At 40.1% G+C, this 24,028-nt stretch overlaps 1 long non-coding RNA gene across 1 annotated transcript; it reads left to right on the plus strand.

Annotated features, from left to right (window-relative positions):
• The first annotated feature begins 3,392 nt into the window (after window positions 1–3,392).
• LOC134481469 (uncharacterized) lies at window positions 3,393–9,361 on the plus strand. The gene is made up of 2 exons (XR_010056958.1): window positions 3,393–3,982; window positions 7,893–9,361. It is a non-coding gene; the product is annotated as an uncharacterized LOC134481469 (long non-coding RNA).
• Window positions 9,362–24,028: the final 14,667 nt, after the last annotated feature.

Genomic DNA, 24,028 nt, shown 5'->3' on the forward strand with positions numbered 1-24,028 from the left:
GATGTAAAAATCAAATTTTTTGATGATGCTGATGATGGAGGACTTAAGAAGGACATAAATAAGTGTATTGAAGAAATACAGAACAACACAAGTAAACAGGTAGAAGCCCTTAAAGAGGAAACACACAAAAGAAATCCGTTAAAAAATTATAGGAAAACACAAACAAACAGGTGAAGGAATTGAATAAGACTATCCAGGATGTAAGATTGGAAATAGAAACAATAAAGAAACCACAAAGGGAGACAACTTTGGAGATAGAAAACCTATGGTAGAGATCAGGAGTCATAGATACAAGCATCACCAACAGAATACAAGAGATAGAAGAGAGAATCTCAGGGGCAGAAGATACCATAGAAATCATCAAAACAACTATCAAAGATAATGTGAAACATAAAAAGCTCCTAGCCCAATACATCCAGGAGATCCAGGACACAATGAGCAGTTCAAGACTAAGGAGGATAGGTATAGAAGAGAATGACGACTCCCAACTTCAAGGACCAGTAAATATCTTCAACAAAAGTATAGAAGAAAACTTCTTTAAGAGAAGAAAGAGATGCCTATAAATATAAAAGAAGCCTACAGAACTCCAAATAGATTGGACTAGAAAAGAAATTCCTCCTGACACATAATAGTCAAAACACCAAATGCACAAAAAAGAAAGAATATCAAAAGCAGTATTTGGAAAAGGTCAAGTAACATATAAAGGCAGAGCTATAAGAATTACACCAGAATTCTCACCAGAGTCTACAAAGAGCAGAAGATCCTGGACAAATGTCATACAGCCTCTAAGAGAACACGGCCCAGGCTACAATATCCAGCAAAACTCTCAATTAACATAGATGAAAAAACCAAGATATTTCATGACAAAACCAAATTTATGCAATATCTTTCTACAAATCTATCCCTAGAAAGGATACTAGATTGAAAACTCCAAAACAAGGAGGGAAACTATACCCTAGAAAAAGCAAAAAGGAACCTCCTTGCAATAACACCAAAAGAAGAGAGACATACAAACATATTTCCTCTAACAACTAAAATAACAGGAAGCAACAATCACTATTCCGTAATATCTCTTAGCATCAATAGACTCACTTCCCCAATAAAAAGACCTAGACTAACAGATTGGATACAGAAAGAGGATCGAGCCTTTTACTGCATATAGGAAACACTCCTCAGAAACAAAGACAAACACTACCTCAGGATAAAAGACTGGAAAACAACTTTCCAAGTAAATGTTTCAAAGAAGCAAGCTGGAATAGCCATTCTGAGAACAAATAAAATCTACTTTCAACCAAAAGTTATCAAAAATGATAAGGAAGGACACTTCATATTCATCAAAGGAAAAATCCAACAAAATGTACTTTCAATCCTAAATATATATGCTCAAAATGCCAGGGCACCTATACTCAGAGAAGAAACCTTAATAAACTTCAAAGCACACATTGCACTTCACTCAATAATAGTAGGAGATTCCAACATCCCATCCTGATCAATGGAGAGATCATGCAAACAAAAATTAAACAGAGACATAGAGATAATGATATAAGTTGTGAACCAAATGGATTTAACAGATATTTATTGAACATTTCATCCTAAAACAAAAGAACATACCTTCTTCTCAACATCTCATGGTACCTTCTCCAAAGTTGATCATATATTTGGTCACAGTACCAGCCTCAAGATATACATGAATATTCAAATAACCCCATGTATCATATCAGATCACTAAGGACTAAGGCTTCAGTAACAACAAAAACGACAGAAAACCCAAATATAGAGGGAATTTGAGCAACAACCACTCAGTAAGAACTTGGTCAAAAAAGAAATAAAGAAAGAGATAAAAGACATTTTAGAATTAATGAAAATTAAGGCACAAAATATCCAAGCTTATGGGACACAATGAAAATAGTGTTAAGAGGAAAACACATAGTTCTGAGTGCCTTGAAAAAGAAACTGAAGAAAGCATACATAAAGAGCTTGACACCACACCTAAAAGCTCTAGAATAAAAAGAAGCAAACATACCAAGAGGAGTATAAGACAGGAAATAATCAGTCTCAGGACTGAAATCAACCTAGTAGAAACAAAAAGGACTATACAAAGAATCAACAAAACCTGGAGCTGGTTCTTTGAGAAAATAAAATAAGATAGAAAAATCCTTAGCCAGATAAACCAGAGGGCACAGGGAGAGTATTAAAATAAACAAAATCAGAAATGAAAAGGGAGACATAATAACAGAATCCGATGAAATTAAAAAAAAAATCAGATCTTACTACAAAAGCCTATAGTCAACAAAACTGAAAAATCTAGATGAAATGGACAATTTTCTAGACAAGTAATAGGTACCAAATTTAAATCAGGATCAGATAATCCATCTAAATGATCCCATAACTCCTAAAGTAGTAGACACATTTATTAAATATTTTCCAAAAAAAGAGCCCAGGACCAGATGTGTTTAGTACAAAATTCTATCAGACATTCATAGAAGACCTCATACCAATACTTTCCAAAATATTACACAAAAGAGAAACAGACGGCACACTATCCACTTTTTTTCTATGAAGCCACTGATTAAACCTCTTGCACACAGAATTCAACAACACATCAATGCAATCATCCATATTAACCAGTAGGCTTCATTCCAGGGATGCAGGGATGGTATAATATATGGAAATCCATCAATGTAACCCACTATATAAACAAACTCAAAAAAGAAATGAAATTATCATCTCATTAGGTGCTGAGAAAGCATTTGAAAAATTCAACACCACTTTATGATAAAAGTCCTAAAAACATCAGTAGTTTAAGGCTAATACCTAAATATGGTAAAAGCAATATACAGCAAACCACTAGCTAACACTAAACAAAATATGGTAAAAGCAATATACAGCAAACCACTAGCTAACACTAAACAAAATGGAGAGAAATGTGAAGCAATACCACTAAAATGAGGGATTAGACAAGGCTTTCTACTCTCTCCTTACTTATTCAATATAGTACTGGCAGCCCTTATCATAGCAATTAAACAATAGGAGGTCAAAGGGATACAAGTTGGAAAGGAAGATGTCAAAATATCACTCTCTGCAGATAGTATGCTACTATACTTAAGTGAACCTAAAAGTTCCAACAAAGACCTATCAAGACTGATAAACAACTTCAGCAAAGTGCCTGGGTATAAAATTTAATTTAAATAAATTAGTAGTCTTCCTCTACTCAAAAGGTAAATAGACTGATAAAGAAATTAGGGAAATATCACCCTTTATAACAGTCCCAAACCACATAGAGTATCCCAGCGTGACTTTAATCAAGCAAGCAAAAATCTCTAAGACAAGAAAATCAAGTCTCTGAAAAGAGAAATTGAAGATCTCAGAAGATGGTGAAAGACTCTCTCCCAGAAAGGGAATTGTACAAGCACAAGGCCCTCAACTATAGAAGTAAAAAGTAAGTTTTTAGATATGTGGGACAAGCTGACCCATCATTTAGACGAAACAGACCAGAAAAGAAAACAAAATGCAGAAACCAGACTAAATTATGGGCACTGCTCCATGGGCCACCTGGCAGGAAAAAGAAAAAGTCCCTGACCCCCCGGAAGCCCTGACCACCATGTACTTTTTGCTAACTCATTGTTATGATTATAGCCAAAATAAGTAAAGTACACGTATGCCTCATTTACTCCACCAATCACATCCCTGTAACCATGCATCTGCTTCTGTAAGCCTGCTTCTGCTCCCCAAAATACTATAAAAAGCCCACCCTGGCTCTGCTAGGCGCGCCAGTCTTCCGAATTGACTGGGACGCCCACAGATACCTGTGTATCCTGATCAATAAAAATCCTCTTGCTGATTGCAGCCTGTGGACTCGGACTGGTCATTGGGCTTGAGGATCTCCCTCCTGAGGGAAGATTCTCTCTGAGAGTCTTACATATGGGGGCTCCTCCGGGATCGGAGATCCTCTGCCTAGAGACCACCGACCACCCACCAGGAGGTAAGCTGGCCAGAGTTTGTCTTGTCCTGTCTTGTCTTGCTTTGTGACTTGTTCTGTAAATGCTTAGTTACTTGGCTTGGGTCTATACCGTTTGTATTTGGGCGGGCCAGAGAAGGAGCTGACGAGCTCGGACTTCTCCCCCGCAGCCCTGGAAGACGTTCCAAGGGTGTTTAGAGCCCGGTTTTTCGGGGCTCAGCCTGTATCGGAAGGATACGTGGTTTTGGGTTGGAGGAGAGAGGAGAGAGCTGGATCCACTGAAGGATCCGGACCCTCGTCACCTCTGTCTGAATTTTTGGTTTCAGTTTGACACCGAAGCCGCGCGGTGCGTCTGTCTGTCTGACTGTTGGAATTGTTTGTCTTCTTTGTGTCCTAAATTTCTTTGAACATCTGTGGAAATTGGTTATAGGATGCTTTGTCTTGGTCTTGTTTGTCTGGGTTGTTTTCTGTGGTATTGTCGAGTGTCTTTTTGACTTTTGTTTCGTTTTTGGACTTTGGATAGATGACTGTGTTTAAAATCTTGGACTGACGACTGTGTTTAAAATCATGAAACTGTTTGCTTTGTTTGTCAAGGAGTTTTACTTGGTCCTCTTGGTGCTTAACTTGGAAATAATTTGCTTGAGAAAAATTGTTTTCTGCCGGGGAGTTTTATCTTTCTCTCTTAGCCTCCTCCCCAAGGAGAGATGCCCCTCCCTTTGCTCCCCTTGTCCATTCTAGCTGCTGTTAACAGTTGTGTATGAAGAACTCCAGGTTAGTGAGTGACCCTGTCTGAAGCAGGTATTAACAAGAGCCTGAAAGCTTTACCTTAGATCCTGAAGAAAAATTCTCCCTGTTGCTTAAACATTCACAGCTTCTAAGGAAGGGACAGCACAGAGTAGGAAAATATAGGGGCTGAGGGTGACAAGCATGCAGGCCTGCTAGCAAGCTGCAGGCTGCGCGTGGGCAGTGGCGCAGCTCTGGCCAAGTCAGCGTAAGAGGAGTTTCAAGGTGATGAGGCCGGCTGGGGTTGACGCTTTGACAACAAAAAGATAATATAAATGTAGTGGTTGTTTTATGAGACTTTTGGCCCTGAAAAAAAATAATAATTCCAGTTGCTGCCTTCAGTGACCAGACCTTCAACACTTGCTCACAGAAGGAGAGTGTTCATTAAGAGAAGTTCTTTAAGGGAGCCTGCCATATCTGCTGGCCCTATTCCAAGAGAGGAGTTGATCTCCAACATTAAGTAACCTTCCCTGTTAGTCATCATTGACATGGAGAGTGCCTTTGATCCTATCCCCACAGCAGCCAGTTCCTGCCCCTGTGGTCAAAATGCCCCAGGTTGGGGGACAGAGAAGCCCCTGAGATAGTTTCGGAGGGAATCTGCAACAAACTGTGAAGAACTTTGTTTTGCCAGTCAAAATTTAGAATTCGAGCTTTGGCTGTGGCCAAGGTCAGGATTAATGTTTTCTTTTCCATGGGCCTTTAGCCCACTGAGACAGTTTGGTAAAGGGCTGCTACTGAGCTCCTGAAAGTCCCAGGTGAACTGGTTACAATTCTTTTGTCAGCCACTTGGTATCTAGCACCCAGGTCCTAACCATCTCTCCATCCTTTTGTTATTAGTTCTTAAGTCCAGAGAGATGGTCGGTAACAGATCAGCTCCCTCTGCTTGCCGTTCTGTTTCACAGACACAAAGCTTGTGCTTATTTTTACAACAGCCTTTTTGTCCCAAAAAGTCCTCCTGGTTTAGCTGTGTGACTAAATGCTATTTGTCCTCTTCAGTGGACCTCTATTCTCAAGATTCTCTTGTTTTCTCACCATCCCATTTGAGATGCTTGTTAGTAACTGTTACAGGTCTTCTTTACCACTGAGGAAAGACGGAATCCTACTGGAGGCCAGAAAGAATGTTTCAGACATGGATAGAAGACCCTCACTCCTGACTGTTGACTTGAATACCCCTGAAGGTAGGGAGTGCTCCAGGTCTGCCACCAGGCTCCAAGGGTGGGTCTCCGAGGGGCTGGAAAATGCCCCACCAATCTGGCTAAGATAAGGAAAAGATATAAAGAGAGAAAGTTACAGAAATTTGAAGGGTTAAGCTAAGTTGCTGAGGGTTAGTGTACGTTGCAGAGAAAGTAAAGTTGAAGTGTAGTTACATAAGTGGACAGCATCTAATAGCTGTAGAGGAAGAGGAAGATGCAGAAGATATGAGAGAGAGACTGAGGAAGAGAAAGAGGAAAGAAGGTAAAAAGAGCAGGAAGCTAAGGAAGAAAAGAAGAAGCTAGAGAGCTAAAGAGGGATAAAAGATAGGAGAGGAATATATACTGGCCACAGTAGTTAGGGAACCTAGGAAGACAGTACCTGGCAACAGAAGAGAATTCCTAGCTAAAGATCAGTGTGCCTATCGCAAGGAAAAAGGACACTGGGTCAGGGACTGCCCCATGAAGAACAAGAAGGGCCTCTCCAGCAACCCGGAAGGCAAGCCTCTTGGTCCTAGAGTGCTGGCTATGCGCAAAGATAGAAGGGAAGCCTGCCCAGTTGTTTTGTGAATACGGGGGCCCAACACTCTGTGCTCCTACGCCCAAATGGGCTAGAGTCCAGCAAAAGACCTTGAATACAGGGGCTACTGGCAACAAATGATACTCATGGACTACCCGAAGAACAGTGGACCTTGGCGTGGGCCGGGTATCCCACTTGTTCCTTGTGATTCCAGACTGCCCCTACGAGTCTAAACCCTGCAACCCTGCTCCCGGACCCCGACCTAGACACCCCCCTTCATGACTGTCAGCAGGTGCTCACTAAAGCACAGGAGTGGCATAAAGATCGGACTGATCAGCCAACAGATGGGGTAGATGCCATCTGGTTCATAGATGGGAGCAGCTTCTTAGAGAAGGAAAAAGATGGGCTGGGGCAACAGTGGTAGATGGAAACAGAATCATATGGGCTCAGGCCCTACCAGAAGGCACTTCTACTCAGAGGGTAGAGCTCGCTCCCCTCACCAAAGCCCTTGGGCTGAGAAAGAGACTTAACATCTATGTGGACAGCACGTATGCCTTTGCTACAGCCCATCAGCAGAGGGGCCTGCTGACATCTGAGGGCAAGAAAAAAAAGAGATTCTGGCTATGTTAAGGGCCCTCCATGACCCAGCCAGGCCGAGGAAGAGACTCTGGTACACCTCAACGAGAAAGAAGATCCTGCTACAAAAATAGGCAGAGGCCATGATAAAAACAAATGCATCAATGGACTCACTTAGGGGTAAGCAAACTCATCCAGACATTTTCAAAAACTAAATATTATGTTACAGGTCTCAAGTATCTTGTGGAACAGATAGTGCACTGATGTATACCATGCCTAAAGGTAACTGTTTTCAGGAAAGTTGACTGTGGTATGAGGCTCCATGTGGAACGGCCTGGATCCTACTGAGAAGTGTACTTCACAGAGATAAAACCAGGAAAATATGGTTATAAATGTCTCCTAGTGTTTATAGATATCTTTTCAGGAATAGATAGAAGCTTTCCCCACCAAACAAGAGACGGCCTCAATAGTCATCAAGAAGATACTAGAAGAAATCTTCCACAGGTCTGGAGTGCCCAAGGTAATCTGGTCAGACAACAGCCCTACTTTCGTTGCCAAGGTAAGCCAGGGTGTGGCCAAGTATTCAGAGGTTGATTGAAAATTACGTTGTATTTACAGACCTCAAAGTTCAGGACAGGTAAAGTAAATAAATAAAACTCTAAAAGAGACCCTGACCAAATTGACCATGGAGACTGGCATAGACTGGGTGACACTCCTTCCCTCTTGCTCTCTTCAGAGCAAGAAATACCCCTTCCAGATTCAGCCTTACCCCCTTTGAGATCTTATATGGGGCCTCAGCTCCCCTGACTGTATTAGATGATGTTACTGAACCAACATGTCATAGTAATAATGATTTATATGCCAGGCTAAAAGACCTACAGGTGATACAGAAAGAAATCTGCTCACAGCTGACAGCAGCCTATGCCCCGGAGACCCCTGAGACATCCCATCAGTTCCAGGTTAGAGACTGCAGCTACATACAACGACACGGAGCCCAGACACTCGAGCCTCGCTGGAAAGGACCGTACCTGGTGCTGCTGACCACCCTGACAGCCGTCAAGTCTCAGCCCTCACCAGCAGCGTACTAGCTGTTGGGGCTGAGAGCTGGGACCTAGAGGGACACTCAGATCTTCAAAAAGCTCCCTAGACTTAAGTGACTGGGAGGTTGCTATAATGCTCACTTGAGGAGTGTGTTTTAGAAACAAGAATTTCATGTTTGCCTGTTTGCCCTGGGTTCCCTCGGAATAGGTGTAAAGATAGGCTTGATTTTTTATTGCAAATGATGTAACATTACATATGTTAGTACTCCTAACACTTCTTGGGACTGTTCCTCAGGGATCACAATCTATATAAGTTTAGAAGTTCTAAAAGACCTTGGTGTATAGGTTCAGATAGTGTCCAGATTAGAATCCTGATGCTAAAGACTTAATAAGACACAAAAGAGAGTTGAGAATTATTTAAGGCTATCTAGGTGCTACAAGGGCAGCACAAGGACATCTGCTGTTGCCCTACAATGCAAGGCTTATAGAGAATTCAGAACTGCCATTGACTCAGATATAAAAAGAGTAAAAAAGACTTTTTAGCTGACCTCCAAGAACACCTAACCTCCCTCTCAGAGGTAGTCCTTCAAAATAGGAAAAGATTAGACCTGATATTCCTTAAAGAAAGAGTCTGTGTGCTACACTAAAAGAAGAATGTTGTTTCTATGCAGATCAAACAGGAATAATAAGAGATACAGACTTTCAGTCATTCAAACTTTTGTGCTGAGACAACAGTATCAGATGGTGAAACAACAAAAAACAGAGGTACCTTAACCAAGTTGAGTGGAAGATTCCACTCAAGGACAAAAAGAAAATGGGGGAATGAAAGACCCTCTCCCAGAAAGGGAATTGTACAAGCACAAGGCCCTCAACTATAGAAGTAAAAAGTAAGTTTTTAGATATGTGGGACAAGCTGACCCATCATTTAGACGAAACAGACCAGAAAAGAAAACAAAATGCAGAAACCAAACTAAATTATGGGCACTGCTCCATGGGCCACCTGGCAGGAAAAAGAAAAAGTCCCTGACCCCCCGGAAGCCCTGACCACCATGTACTTTTTGCTAACTCATTGTTATGATTATAGCCAAAATAAGTAACATACACGTATGCCTCATTTACTCCACCAATCACATCCCTGTAACCATGCATCTGCTTCTGTAAGCCTTCTTCTGCTCCCCAAAATACTATAAAAAGCCCACCCTGGCTCTGCTAGGCGCGCCAGTCTTCCGAATTGACTGGGACGCCCACAGATACCTGTGTATCCTGATCAATAAAAATCCTCTTGCTGATTGCAGCCTGTGGACTCGGACTGGTCATTGGGCTTGAGGATCTCCCTCCTGAGGGAAGATTCTCTCTGAGAGTCTTACAATGGAAAGACCTCCCATGCTCATGGATTGGCAGCATTAATATAGTAAAAATTGCCATTTTGCTAAAAGTAATCTACAGATTGAATGCAATCCCAATCTGAATTCCAACTCAATTCTTCATAGAGTTAGAAAGGACAATTTGCAAATTCATTTGGGTTAGCAAAAAACCCAGGAGAGAAAAAAAAAAAAACTATCCTAAACAATAAAAGAACTTCTGGGGTAATCACCATCCCTGACCTCAATAAATATTACAAACCAATTGTGTTAAAAACTGTCTGGTATTGGTAGAGAGACAGGCAGGTAGGTCAGAGGAAGAGAATTGAAGACCAGAAATGAATGAACACACCTTGGTCTTTGACAAAGGAGCTAAAATCATTCAACGGAAAAAGATAGCATTTTTCACCAAATGGTCCTCATTCAACTGGAGGTCAGCATTTAGAAGAATGCAAATCGCTCCATTCATATTACCCTGTACAAAGCATAAGTCCAAATGGATCAAAGGCCTCCACATAAAACCAGATACACTCTAACAGAATAAAAATTGGGGAGGAATTTGGATCACATGGGCACAGAGGAAAATTTCCTGAACAAAACACCAATGGCTTATGCTCTCAGATCAAGAATCAACAAATGGGACCTCATAAAATTGATAAGCTTCTGTAAGACAAAGAACAATGCAATTAGGACAGAATGGCAACCAACAGATTTGGAAAACACCTTTACCAATCCTACATCAGATAGACAGCTAATATTCCAATTATCTCAGGAACACAAGTTAGACTTCAGAGAGCCAAATAACATGATTCAGAAATAGAGTACAGAGACTAAAGAAGACTTCTCAGCTGAGGAATATGAGTACATAAATAAATGCTCAACATCCTTAGGCATCAGCGAAGTGCAAATCAAAACAACCTTAAAATTCCACCTCCCACCAGTCAGAATGACTGAGATCAAAAACTCAGGTGACACCAGATGCTTGTGAGGATGTGGAGAAAGAACAACACTACTTCATTGTTGGTGGGATAGCAAACTGGTGCAAGTAATTTGGAAATCATTATGGAGGTTCCTAAAAAAATTAGACATTATACTACCTGAGGTCCCAGCTATATCTTTCCTGGGCATGTAATCAAAAGATGTTCCAACATAAAATATAAACGCATGCTCCAGCATGTTCATAGCAGCCTTATTTATAATAGCATGAACCTGGAAAGAAGCCAGTTGGCCTTCAGTAGAGGAATGGATACAGAAAGTGTGGTATACCTACATAATGGAATAAGACTAAGCTATCAAAAACAAGGAGTTCATGAAATGCATAGGCAAATGTATTGAACGAGAAAATATCATCTTTGATGAGGTAACCCAAAAACAGAAAAAACAGTCATGGCATGCACTCACTTATAAGTGGATATTAGCCCAAAAGCTCGAATTATCCAAGATACAATCCAGAAGCCCACATGAAGCTAAAGAAGAAAAATGACCAAAGTGAGTATGCTTCAGTTCTTCTTAAAAGGAGGGGCACAAATATTCATAGGAGCGGATATGAAGATAAAGTTTGGAGCACAGAGTGAAGGAATGGACATTCAGAGCCTGTCCAACATGCATATACATACACACACACATACACACACACACACACACCAAAACTGATAAGACTGATGATGCTAGGAAGTACGTGCTGGCAGGTGCTGGACATAGTTGTCTCCTGAGAGACAAATACAATGGTGAATGCTTGTAGCAAACCATTGAACTGAGAACGGGATTCCCATTGGAAGAATTTGTGAAAAGTTTGAAAGAGCTGAAGGGGCTTGCAACCCTATAAGTACAACAATGCCAACAAACCAGAGCTTCCAGAGAGTAAACTACTACCCAAAGACAGTACATGGACTGATGGACTGAGTCATGGCTCCAGCTGAATATGTACCAGAGGATGGCTTTATTAAGCACCAATGGAAGGAGAAGCCCTTGGTCCTGCCAAGGCTGGACGCCCCAGTATAGGAGAATGTTGGGGTTTGGGCAGGAAGGGGAGTGGCTGCAGAGGGGAACACCTTTTTCAAGAAGGGGAAGTGGATGGAATAGTGAGCTAATGTCCAGGAAACCAGGAAAGTGAATATCATTTGATATGTAAATAAAAAAAATAAAAAAAACCCTTTAAATCTCCCCTCTACCAGATTTAAAATTGATTAGAATTCAAAAGCATGGAAACTCAAACTAAAAATAAAATAACATAAAATCAAATAAAATAAAAGTCATACTGTTATGTTTTAAAGTAAAGTACTTTATGGAAAGCCAGAGATAGTGTCCAACTTAATTTATGCCTACAGACACTTTCAAAGTAATAGTAAATATTTTATTGACCATTTTATGTTTTTTAGTAACTTGAGTACATAAAACCCTAGAGAAACAGGAAAAATGTTATTCTATCTCAATTTTATAACCTCTTTCACGTAAGAGGTGTGATTTCTTTGTTATGTGCAATGATACAGTACATCAATCCTAATGGGATGTATTACAATCAGAATTCTTAAAGCAAAAAGAAATAAAATGTTTTTTTCAGTACACCTATAAGTTGAACTTTCACAAAACATAAACAGGATTATATATATAGGAAAGATAGCTTTGAAAGTACTCCTATGTGCTGACTTGACAAGCATGAAAACTTTTATGTACTCAGTGATTTGAAAATGTGTAATTAAGTTTTAGCACTAAAATAAAAAACACTTTGTTTATTCAATAGCAGATTCACCATGAGTACAAAATAAATCAGGTGAATTATTGTACTAGAGGATGAGTAGAATCTCTTTGTGTAAAGTCAGTAGGTACTGAAGATCTCAAATAAGGCGCATGATCATTTTTGGAGTGATAGTTTATGAACACATTAAGTTTATGACAAGTAATACACTTTCTACTCATATTTCTTCATCATACTGCTTCATCAAATGCAGAAAGTGGTGAAAATATCGGAGTAGAATACAGAATTTAAAAATCATATAGAAAGAAACTAATAATATAAATGTCATGCTCTAATACATAGGCCCACAAAGTCCCTTCTTACTATTGATGTGTAAGGTTACATCATAGGCAAGGCAACCAAGAATGAGAATGACTTTTGAAATTTTATTTCAATGGTAATATGTATCAGCTTCCTTGGTTTCAATGAGAGAATTTCTCTTATAGGCACCTGTGTTTCAACACTTAGTCCCCAACTTGTTATTCTGTTTAATAAGGGTACAGAAGTTGTAAAAAGTGAAGCTTCACTGTAGGAAGCATGAAATAATAAGGCTAGCCTATAATGTGATTGGCTTGATCTTGTTTACATCTTACATAGGCACCAAGTTGTTGTGCATCCATGAGTAAAGCAACCATCAATTCCTCTACCATCTTTCCAGTCTTTCAGAAATTCCCTTGAGCATTTCAGTCTTTCTTTTCTCTAACATAATGTGAGTTAGCAACATTGTTCACTTGAGAAGAGTCATTGTACAGCATATCTGAAGCCATGGCTTTAATTCACAGATACACATAAATTGAGCTTGTTACAAATACCTCTACTCCCAGCATGCTTAACAGAGAAAAAGGATCAGAAATTTGAGGTTATCCCTGTATACTTAGAAAAAGAAATAAAAATAAAAACAAAACAAATGATTATAAGGATAAATAAATCTTATATATTTCAAAGCAGGTCATCCTTTACAATCATCAAATCTGTATTCCAGAATACTATGGTAGTTTGTTAAGCATTGGTGTCAAGGACCAAGATCAATAATATGATCATTTAACTGAATGATAACAACCAGTTGTTTTAGTCAGGGTTTGCAATCCTTCACAAATGTCATGATCAAAAAGCAAGTTGGGGTGGAAAGGGTTTATTCAGCTTCCTTCCACGTTGCTCTTCATCACCAAAGGAAATCAGGACTGGAACTCAAGCAGGTCAGGAAGCAGGAGCTGATGCAGAGGCCATGGAGGGATGTTACTTACTAGTTTGCTTCCCTTGGTTTTTTCAACTTGCTATTTTATAGAACCGAAGACTACCAGCCCAGAGACAGCACCAACCACAATGGGCTGGGCCCTCCCCCTCTTGATCACTAGATGAAAAAATGTCTCACAGCTGGGTCTCATAAGGGCATTTCCTCAAATGAGGCTTTTTCTCTGTAATAACTCTAGCTTGTGTCACGTTGACACATAGAACCAGCCAGTACACAAGGTTACTATATAAACCTGGACATGTTTCAAATGCACATACAGGAGTTACGAAAAAATATGGTTTTTCACTGAGGATCACTGAATCACAGGTGATGCCAAAACATCTGCCCCAATACCTGGAGTAACTTGGTCTCATGGACGCAGGAAGCCAGGTCCAAGCCAGGGGCATGGGTTCCTTCTGGTTTGAACCTGTCCCCAGAATGGAACCTTGTGCACTGTCTCCCTACCCACTCATACAAAACCCAGAAAAGGTCTATTCCCAGTGCTCTGACACACTAGGGATCACAGAGGAAGTTCAACTCCCAGAACCTATGACACACCCAGGATCACTGAGGCTCTGACTGACCCAAGAACATTGTTGAGGCTACAACATCTACCCTGATGTTCATTGTAACTGGGAACCAAACAGGAACCGGGGAAGAAGTAACCCTCACCAAGCCAGAGACACAGGTGCCTACTGGCTTCCACCTATGCCTGGAACAAACCAAGGGCTCTGGCTCTACACCTACTTCTGAAACACCCAGAGAAAACTTGACTCCCAGGAACTCTAACACAACAGGATATCCAGAACAGGGACACATCAGGAATTCTGGATCAGAGAGGTGTCATGAATCCCAGGAGCTCTGCTACAGCCAGGATCTCAGGGTAACAAGATCCCAGAATCACAGGACCACAGAGACAGCTAAACTTCCAAGAGTCCTGAAACAACTAGGATCACAGTAGTGACAGGCTAGAGTCTTAGACAACTAGGAGAGTTAGCACTAGTGATAACCAGATGGCAAGTGGCTAGTCCAAGACCATAAGCAACAGAAAACAATGCAACTTGACAACATCAGAATTAAGTTCTTCCACCACACCAAGCCCTGGATATTGCAACACACCTAGAAATCAAGATTCAGATCTAAAATCCCATCTCATGTATATGATAGAGGACTTTAAAAGGGACATTACTCCATCAAAGATATACTGGAGAACACAATCAAACAGGTAAGAAAATTGAACAAAACCATACAGACCTAAAAATGGAAATAGAAACATTAAAGAAAACACAAAGGGAGACAACCCTTGAGATGGAAAACAATTGAAAAAATATCCAGACTCCGAAATGTAAGTATCATGAACTGAACAAACGGAATAGAAGAGAGAATCTCAGGCATAGAAGACACCATATGAGACATTGATGCATCAGTCAAAGAAAATACATAAAGCATAAAGCTCCTAACTCAACACTTTCAAGAAATTCAGGAAACAATGAAAAGACTGAACCTTTGAATAATTGGTATAGAAAAGAGTGAAGATTCCCAACTCAAACAGCCAGCAAACATTTTCAACAAAACTATAGAAGAAAACTTCCCTACCCTAAAGAAAGAGATGCCCATAAACATATAAGCCTATAGAACACCAAATAGATGGGCCCAGAAAAGAAATTCCTCCTGTCACATAATAATTAAAACACCAAATTTACAGAACAAAGAGAGAATATTGAAATCAGTAAGGGAAAGAGGTCTAGTAACATGTAAAGGGAAACTTGTCAGAATTACACCAGACTTTTCAACAGAGACTCTAAAGCCTTAAGATCTTGGGTAGATATCATACAAACCATAAAAGAAAAAACAAACAGGGTTGAGGATTTAGCTCAATGTTATAGTACTTGCCTAGCAAGCACAAGGTCCTGGGTTCGGTTCCCAGCTCTGGAAAAAAAAAAGGAAACAACAACAACAACAACAATAACAAAACCAAAACCAAAACCAAAACCAAAGAGGCTAGCACAGGTTACTATATCCAGAAAAATTCTGAATTAACAAGGCATTCCATGACAAAACAAAATTAAACATTTTTTCCACTAATGCAGATTTATAGAGGATAATGGAAGGAAAAGTCCAACACAAGAAGGAAAACTACACACAAGAAAAAGCAAAGTCTAATCTTCTCAAAACAAATGCAAATGAAGAGAACCACACAACCATAATTCCATCTCAAAAAGCAAAAATAACAGGAAGCAACAATCACTACTTGTTAATATTTTTTAACATCAATGGACTCAGTTACCCAATTTAAAAAAAAAAACATAGACTTACAGACTGGATATGTAAAAAGGACACACCATTTTACTGTATGCAGGAAACACACCTCAGTTACAAAGACAGACATTACCTCAGAGAAAAAGTTGGAAATACATTTCGAGGCAAATGTTCCCAAGGAAAAAGCTGGAGTAGGAATTCACTTATCCAATTTAATAGATTTTCAAACAAAAAAAGATGCAGAAAGACACAATATACTCATCAAAGGGAAAATCCACCCTGAAGAACTCTCAATTCTGAACATCTATGCCCAAATGCATGGGCAACCACATTTGTAAAAAAAACCATTACAGAAGCTCAAACACATTCAACCACACACAATAATAATAGGAAATTTTAACACCCCGGTCTCACCAATGGACACATCATCGAAATGGTAACTAAATAGGAACATAGTAAAACTAACAGAAATTTTGAACTAAATGGACTCAACAGATACCTACAGTACCTATATTGTTTTGTTTCACCCTAAAACAAAACAGTATACACTCTTCTCATCACCACACAGTTCTGACTCCAAAAGTGACCATATAATCAGACACAAAACAAGTCTCAACCAGTACAAGAAGATTGAAATTATTCCACACATTTTATCATATCACCAAAGGCTACAGCTGGTTTTCAACAGCAAAAACAAGAGAAAGCCCACATGCACATGAAAGCTGAAAAATGGTCTAATCAATGATAACTCATTCAGAGAAGAAATTAAAGACTTTTTAGAATTTAATGAAGATGATGGCACAATATACTAAAACTTATGGGAGACAATGAAGGCAGTGCTAAGAGGAAAAGCTCTAAGTGCTTCCATAATAAAATTTGAGAGAGCATACAAGAACAATTTAACAGCACATCTCAAAGCTCTAGAGCAAAAAGAATAAAATACACCTAACCAGAATAGAAGCAGTAAAGAATCAAACTCAGGGCTGAAATCAACCAAGTAGAAACAAAGAAAATTATACAAAAAATCAACACAACCAGGAGCTGGTTCTTTGAGAAAATCAACAAGACAGATAAACCCTTATCCAGAATAACCAGAAGGCACAGAGACAGTACACAAATTAATAAAATAAGAAATGAAGATGGAGGCATAAAACAGAAACTGAAAAAAATCAAAAATTATCTGATCCTACTACAAAAGTAGTAGTAAAGTGACTGCGTACAAAATTAACTAAATCAAATTAGTAGCTTTCATCTACTCAAAGGATAAAAAGACAGAGAAAGAAGTTAGAGAAATGACACTCTTTAAAATAGTCACAAGTAAAATGAAATACCTTCATGTGATGCTAGTTAAGCAAGTGAAAGATCTGTATGACAAGAACTTCAAGTCTCTGAAGAAATTGAAGAAGACCTCAAAAGATGGAAAGATCTCCCACGCTCATGGATTGGCAGGATTAACATATTAAAAATGGCTATCTTATCAAAAGCAATATACATATCCATTGCAATTCCCATCAAAATTACAAATAAATTCTTCATAGACACAGAAAATGAAATTCTACAATTTATTTTTAATTTCACAAAACCCTTATAGAAAAACTGTTCTCAACAATAAATGAACTTCTGAGGAAATCAGTATCTCTGACCTCAAGCTTTCCTACATAGCAATAGTGAAAAAACTTGCATGGTATTGGTAAAGAGACAGACAGGTAGGTCAATTGAATACAACAAAAAAAAAGAAAGAAAAAAAGAAAATTCCACATACTTTTGGTGACTTGATCTTTGACAAATGAGCCAAAACCACCCAGTGGAAAAAAATAGCATTTTCAATAAGAGGCATCAGTTCAACTGGCAGTTGCCATTTAGAAGAATACAAATTGACATATTCTTATCTCCTTGTACAAGGGCCAAGTCCATGTGGATCAAAAGCCTCCACATAAAGCCAGATACAATGAATCTAGTAGAAAGGAAAGTGGGAAAGAACCTCAAACTCATTGGCATAGGGGGACATTTCCTGAATAGTATTCCAATGGCTTATACTCAAAGATCAGCAACCTACAAATGGGACCTCATAAAATTGAAACACTTCTGTAAGGCAAAGGACACTTTCAATATGAAAAAATGATAACATCCCGATTGCAAAAAGATCTTTACCAACCCAACATCTGGTAGAGGGCCAATATCCAAACTATACAAAGAACTCAAGAAGTTAGAATGCAGTGAACCCAATAACCTCATTAAAAAGTTGAGTACAGAGCTAAACAGAGAATTCTCAAACAAGGATTTGGGAATGGCTGAGAAGATATTAAAGAAATGTCCAACAACCTTTAGTCATCAGGAAAATGCAAATCAAAACAACCCTGAGATTCCAGCTCACACAAATCAAAATGGCTAAGATCAAAAATTCAGGTGACAGCAGATGTTGGCAATGATGTGGTGAAAGAACAACAATCATTTCTCCATTGCTGGTAGAATTGCAAGCTGGTACAACCACTGTGGAAATCAGTCTGGTGGTTATTTAGAAAATTGTACATAGTACTATTGCAGTAAGATTTGAAAATGGGCAGTTTCCCTGTTATTTCTACCCCTGAGGGGTTGTTACCATGCCTGTTAACCTCATGTTCCTTGGGCTGAGCTACTGTGGCCCACATACACACTAGGCCCAAGCATTCTATAACCTAACAGGGTTCCCTGTCACAGACTCTGTTCACACTCCCAACTACCCAGTGAAATCATTAGTCAGCAAACTGGAACCCAACAATCAGATTTATGTGTTAAGTGCTCAAAGTACAATATAACCACACAATTACCTTGCAAGCAATCGAAAAGGATATAAACCATCCAACTAGATAAAATAGAGTTTGCTCATCTAGACACACAAAATCTTGTACATATCCATCCCTTAAGAATATTCATTACAACCTGTAAATGTGCAGAGAGAAATCTTAACATCTGTCTCCATGTTCTCTTGGCTGATCTATCCTCTTGATCCATTCTCCTCCTCTTCTCAAACTTTCATTTTTTCCTTCTCATCCAATGATAAGCCTTGTACTGTCTTATTCCTACCTTCACCTGCATAATGACACCGGCCTATAGAATATTACCTGAGGATTCAGCTATACTACTCCTAGGAATAAACTCATAAGGTACTCCAACCTATGACAAGGATATATGTTATGCTCATAGCAGCCTTATTCATAATATCAGAAGCTGGAAATAACCAAAATGTCCTCCAATAAAAGAATGGATACAGAAAATGTGGTACATTTACCCAATTGAATACTATTCAAAGATTAAAAACAATGACTTCATAAAAATGAATGGATCTCAAAAATATCATCCTAATTGAAGTAAGCAATTCACAAAAGAACACTCATGGTATGTATTCACTGATAAGTTGATATTAGCCCAAAAGTTCACAATGCTCATGATTCAATTCACAGATCATATTGAGCTTAGGAGGAAGGAAGATCAGGGTGATAATTTTTCAGTCCTGCCTTGAGAGGAAAACAGGATCATCACAGGAGATGGAAGGAGAGGGGGACCTGGGAGGGAGAGAGAAGGTGAGAAAATAAGTGTCAGTTACTAAGGTGAATAGGAAAGAGTTACAAAAGGTCAGGAAATGGAACAAAAATATGTGGCAGGGTTTAGAGGGATGAATGGAGTCAATCATCAGACTGAGCTCAGGGATCTCTGCAGGGGAGCTGCAGAAGGACTAGAGGAGCAAAAGGGGATTGGAACCCCATAGGAAGAACAACAATGGCTGGCTGGATCACACAGTCCTTCCAGAGACTAGACCACCAACCACAGAGTGTAAAGGGAGGGTACATATGTATCGAAGAACATAAAGCAGCAGACAGCTTGCCTATAAACAGTAGAAGGGGAGACCCTTGGTCGTGTGGAATTTTGATGCCCTGGGAACACCCTCATAGATGCAAAGGAGAGGGTGGGAGGGTTAATGTGGTGTAGAGGGTTTGTGGAAGGGCAATTACAATGTGGGATAGCATTTGAGATGCAAAAGAAGGAAATGATTAAGAAATATTCATCATTTTAGTCATCAGGGAAATCAAATCAAAATGACCCTGAGATTCTACCTCCCACCAGCCAGTATGGCTAAGATCAAAAACTCAGGTGACAACAGGTGCTGATGAGGATGTTAAGAAAGAGGAACCCCCTTCAATTGCTGGTGGGATAGTAAGCTGGTACAACCACTCTGGAAATCAGTCTGGTGGTTCCTCAGAAAATTAGAAAAAAGTTCTACCTGAGGACCAAGCTATACCATTCCTGGGTATATACCTAAAAGATGCTCCAACATATAACATGGATACATGTCCCTCTATGTTCATAGAATCCTTATTTATAATAGCCAGAAGCTTGCAAGAACCCAGAGGTCCTTCAACAGAGTAATGGATACAGAAAATGTGGTACATTTAGACAATGTAGTACCAATCAGCAATTAAAATGAATGAGATCATAAAATTCACAAAAAAATGGATGGAATTTGACAATAGTATTCTGAATGAGTTATCCCAAATACAAAAGAACACACATGGTATGCCCTCACTGATTTGTGGGTATAAGCCAAAAAAAATTTTGCAATACCCACCATACAACTCACAGACCATGTAAAACCCAAAGTGTGCATTCTACTGTCTTATGCAGAAGTGGTACAAAAATAATCTTGGGAGATAGAGGGAGAGGGGGATCTGGGAGAGAGAGAGAGAGAGAGTGGAAAGGGAAAGTGGGGGCAGTTCAAATAAGAGAGGAGACGGGGGAGATTTACAGAGGGTTAGGGATTTAAAAGGAGGTGTGTAGCAGTGAAGGAGAGAAAGTCCATCATAGAAAGTCTCAGAGGGGAATGCAAGAACTTCCCAGGAATCAACAGAGAGGATATTAGCCAAATTTCCTAACAAAAGGAAATAAAACCTGTAGAGACCATATCCAATAGATAGACATGACCCTCAGTTGAGAGATGGGGCCACCCACTCACGTCAAAAATATGAATCCAGAATTCCTTTTGTCAGAAGGAAATTCAGGGAAAAAGAGTAGAGCAGAGACTGAAGGAAAGGCCATCCAGAGACTGCCCCAAATAGTGATCCATCTCATCTGCAGAAACAAACCCAGACAAGATTGCTGATGACAAGAATCATTGGCTATCAGGAGCCTGAAATAGCTGTCATCCAAAAGGCTCTGCCATATCTTGGTCAATACAAATCCACATGCATGCAGCCAACCATCTGAGGGAGAGCAGGGACCACAATGGAGAAGTTACCGCAAAGACTGAAGTAGTTGAAGGAATTTGAATCCCCACAGGAAGAACAACAATATCAACCAACAAGACTAACTTTCTCCCGCAAAGCTCTTAGGGACAAAACCACCAATGAAAGAGTACACTGGGAGTGGGGTCGGAGAATCCCATGACTTTAGGTGGATGTATAGCAGAGCACTGCCATATAGGGCATCCTGAGAGAGGAGGCCCTTGACCATGTGGAGGTTTGATGAACCAAATATGTAGAACACCCTCCTGGAGTCAGGGCAAGGGATAAGGTACAGAGGGTTTGTGGCGGAGAAAATGGGAAGGGGGCTAACGTTTGGAATGTAAATAAAATAACCAATAAAATGTTCTGTAATGTATAATCAAATACACATACAAACTCTGTCACAGGCACAGTCTTTCAACAGTACTTTGTGTGTTTCTTTTAAAATAATAATTTCTTTGTGGCTCACTGTGGATCTTCCAAATCCTGCACAACTGATTGATAGACATATGAAAAGTAATTGAAACTGTTTTTTGAGCCTGTAACTGTATGTCTTCTAGGATCCAGAAAGCATATTATGTATGCCATCTGCTCCCAAGTCAGGACAATGGCAGTCTGCCACATAGCGCCAGAAATTGCAAAAAACACAGAATGAGATCTAGATTTTGTTGAGCATGGTGCTAAGCCTTGCATTAATGAATCTGCTTGCTGTTTTGTCTGATGGAAAAAGCATGTTGTTGCAAGGTCATATAGCTATGGAAAAGAAAGAAAGAACACTTGCTGGTACTGGGCCCATGAACAACAGTGAGTTGAATATTACGTAGTCATTCACAGAGAGGGTCATATTTTCGTTCAATGCTCTAATAACCTTCTGTGCAAAATTGGAATAATGTTACTGTCTTCCATGTTTAATGGGAGACATTAATTGGCTGGAAGAAATATATTTAAATTTTAAGCAATGTTAAAAATTGTGAAGAGGATCTCAGCAATTCTGTAACATCCAACTATTTTAACACTCTATTTTGGCATCACTGTTATTTATTTATAATAACTTGAGGTTCTCATGAGGCTTTCCATTTGTTGAGTGCAGTAATAAAATTTGTTTTCAAGTTTTAAGCTTAAATTTTTCCTGATACATCTACATGAAGCTTCTACATTTATTTTTTTTATAATTTTCTCCCACATACCATGTATGCTGCTCATTCCCACCTTTACCATACCCTAACCCCTGCAACATATCCCCTTCTACAAATCTTTATATATATTTCTTTTTGTAGGATCCTATGTATTCACCCAGTGCCATCTATCTGTGTAACCATGCACTTAAAAATGAAGGAAAGGTTATTCAGAGAGTGCCCCATCTGGGAATCCATCCCACACACAGCCACCAAAGCTAGTCACTATTGCTAATGCCAAGAAGTGCTTGCTGATAGGAGGCGATTATGGACATCTCCTGAGAGGATCTGCCATAACCTTACTGATATAGATGAGGATACTTAGAGCTAACCATCAGACTGAGCATGGAGATTCCAATGGGAGAGGTAGAGAAAGAATTGAAGGAGCTGAAGGGGTTTGCAACCCCATAGGAAGAACAACAATATCAATGAACCAGACCTCCCAGAGCTCCCACGGGCTAAACCACCAACCAAAGAGTATACATGGAAGGATCCATGGCTCCATCTACATATATAGTAGAGGATGGGATTGTATGGCATTAATAGGAAGAGAAGCCCTTGGTCTTGTTAAGGCTCATTTCCCCAGTGTAGGGGAATCCCAGGGTTTTGAGGTGGGAGTGGGTGGGATGGAGAGAAAGAATCATCATAGACACCTGCGGATCCCGGCCCACAGCAGCTCTCTGCTCCCAGACCCGGTGAGAGAGAGACCCAACCGCCTGGTCAGGTGGGCACTCCTGAGGCTGCAGAGCAGAAGAGACCACCAACACTGCTCACCACTGCCCATATCCCTGGCCCAAGAGGAAACTGTATAAGGCCTCTGGGCTCCCGTGGGGGAGGGCCCAGGAGCGGCAGGACCCCTGCCAGAGACACCTCCGGAACCTGAAAGAAACAGACCGGATAAACAGTTCTCTGCACCCAAATCCCGTGGGAGGGAGAGCTAAACCTTCAGAGAGGCAGACAAGCCTGGGAAACCAGAAGAGACTGCTCCCTGCACACACATCTCGGACGCCAGAGGAAAAAGCCAAAGACCATCTGGAACCCTGGTGCACTGAAGCTCCCGGAAGGGGCGGCACAGGTCTTCCTGGTTGCTGCCGCTGCAGAGAGCCCCTGGGCAGCACCCCACGAGCAAACCTGAGCCTCGGGACCACAGGTAAGACCAAATTTTCTGCTGCAAGAAAGCTGCCTGGTGAACTCAAGACGCAGGCCCACAGGAACAGCTGAAGACCTGTAGAGAGGAAAAACTACACACCCGAAAGCAGAACACTCTGTCCCCATAACTGACTGAAAGAGAGGAAAACAGGTCTACAGCACTCCTGACACACAGGCTTATAGGACAGTCTAGCCACTGTCAGAAATAGCAGAACAAAGTAACACTAGAGATAATCTGATGGCGAGAGGCAAGCGCAGGAACCCAAGCAACAGAAACCAAGACTACATGCCATCATTGGAGCCCAATTCTCCCACCAAAACAAACATGGAATATCCAAACACACCAGAAAAGCAAGATCTAGTTTCAAAATCATATTTGATCATGATGCTGGAGGACTTCAAGAAAGACATAAACACACTTAGGGAAGCACAGGAAAACATTAATAAACAAGTAAAAGCCTACAGAGAGGAATCGCAAAAATCCCTGAAAGAATTCCAGGAAAACACAATCAAACAGTTGAAGGAATTAAAAATGGAAATAGAAGCAATCAAGAAAGAACACATGGAAACAACCCTGGATGTAGAAAACCAAAAGAAGAGACAAGGAGCTGTAGATACAAGCTTCACCAACAGAATACAAGAGATGGAAGAGAGAATCTCAGGAGCAGAAGATTCCATAGAAATCATTGACTCAACTGTCAAAGATAATGTGAAGCGGAAAAAGCTACTGGTCCAAAACATACAGGAAATCCAGGACTCAATGAGAAGATCAAACCTAAGGATAATAGGTATAGAAG

This window comes from Rattus norvegicus, chromosome 13 (assembly GCF_036323735.1).
Source record: "Rattus norvegicus strain BN/NHsdMcwi chromosome 13, GRCr8, whole genome shotgun sequence".
Classification (NCBI taxonomy): domain Eukaryota; kingdom Metazoa; phylum Chordata; class Mammalia; order Rodentia; family Muridae; genus Rattus; species Rattus norvegicus.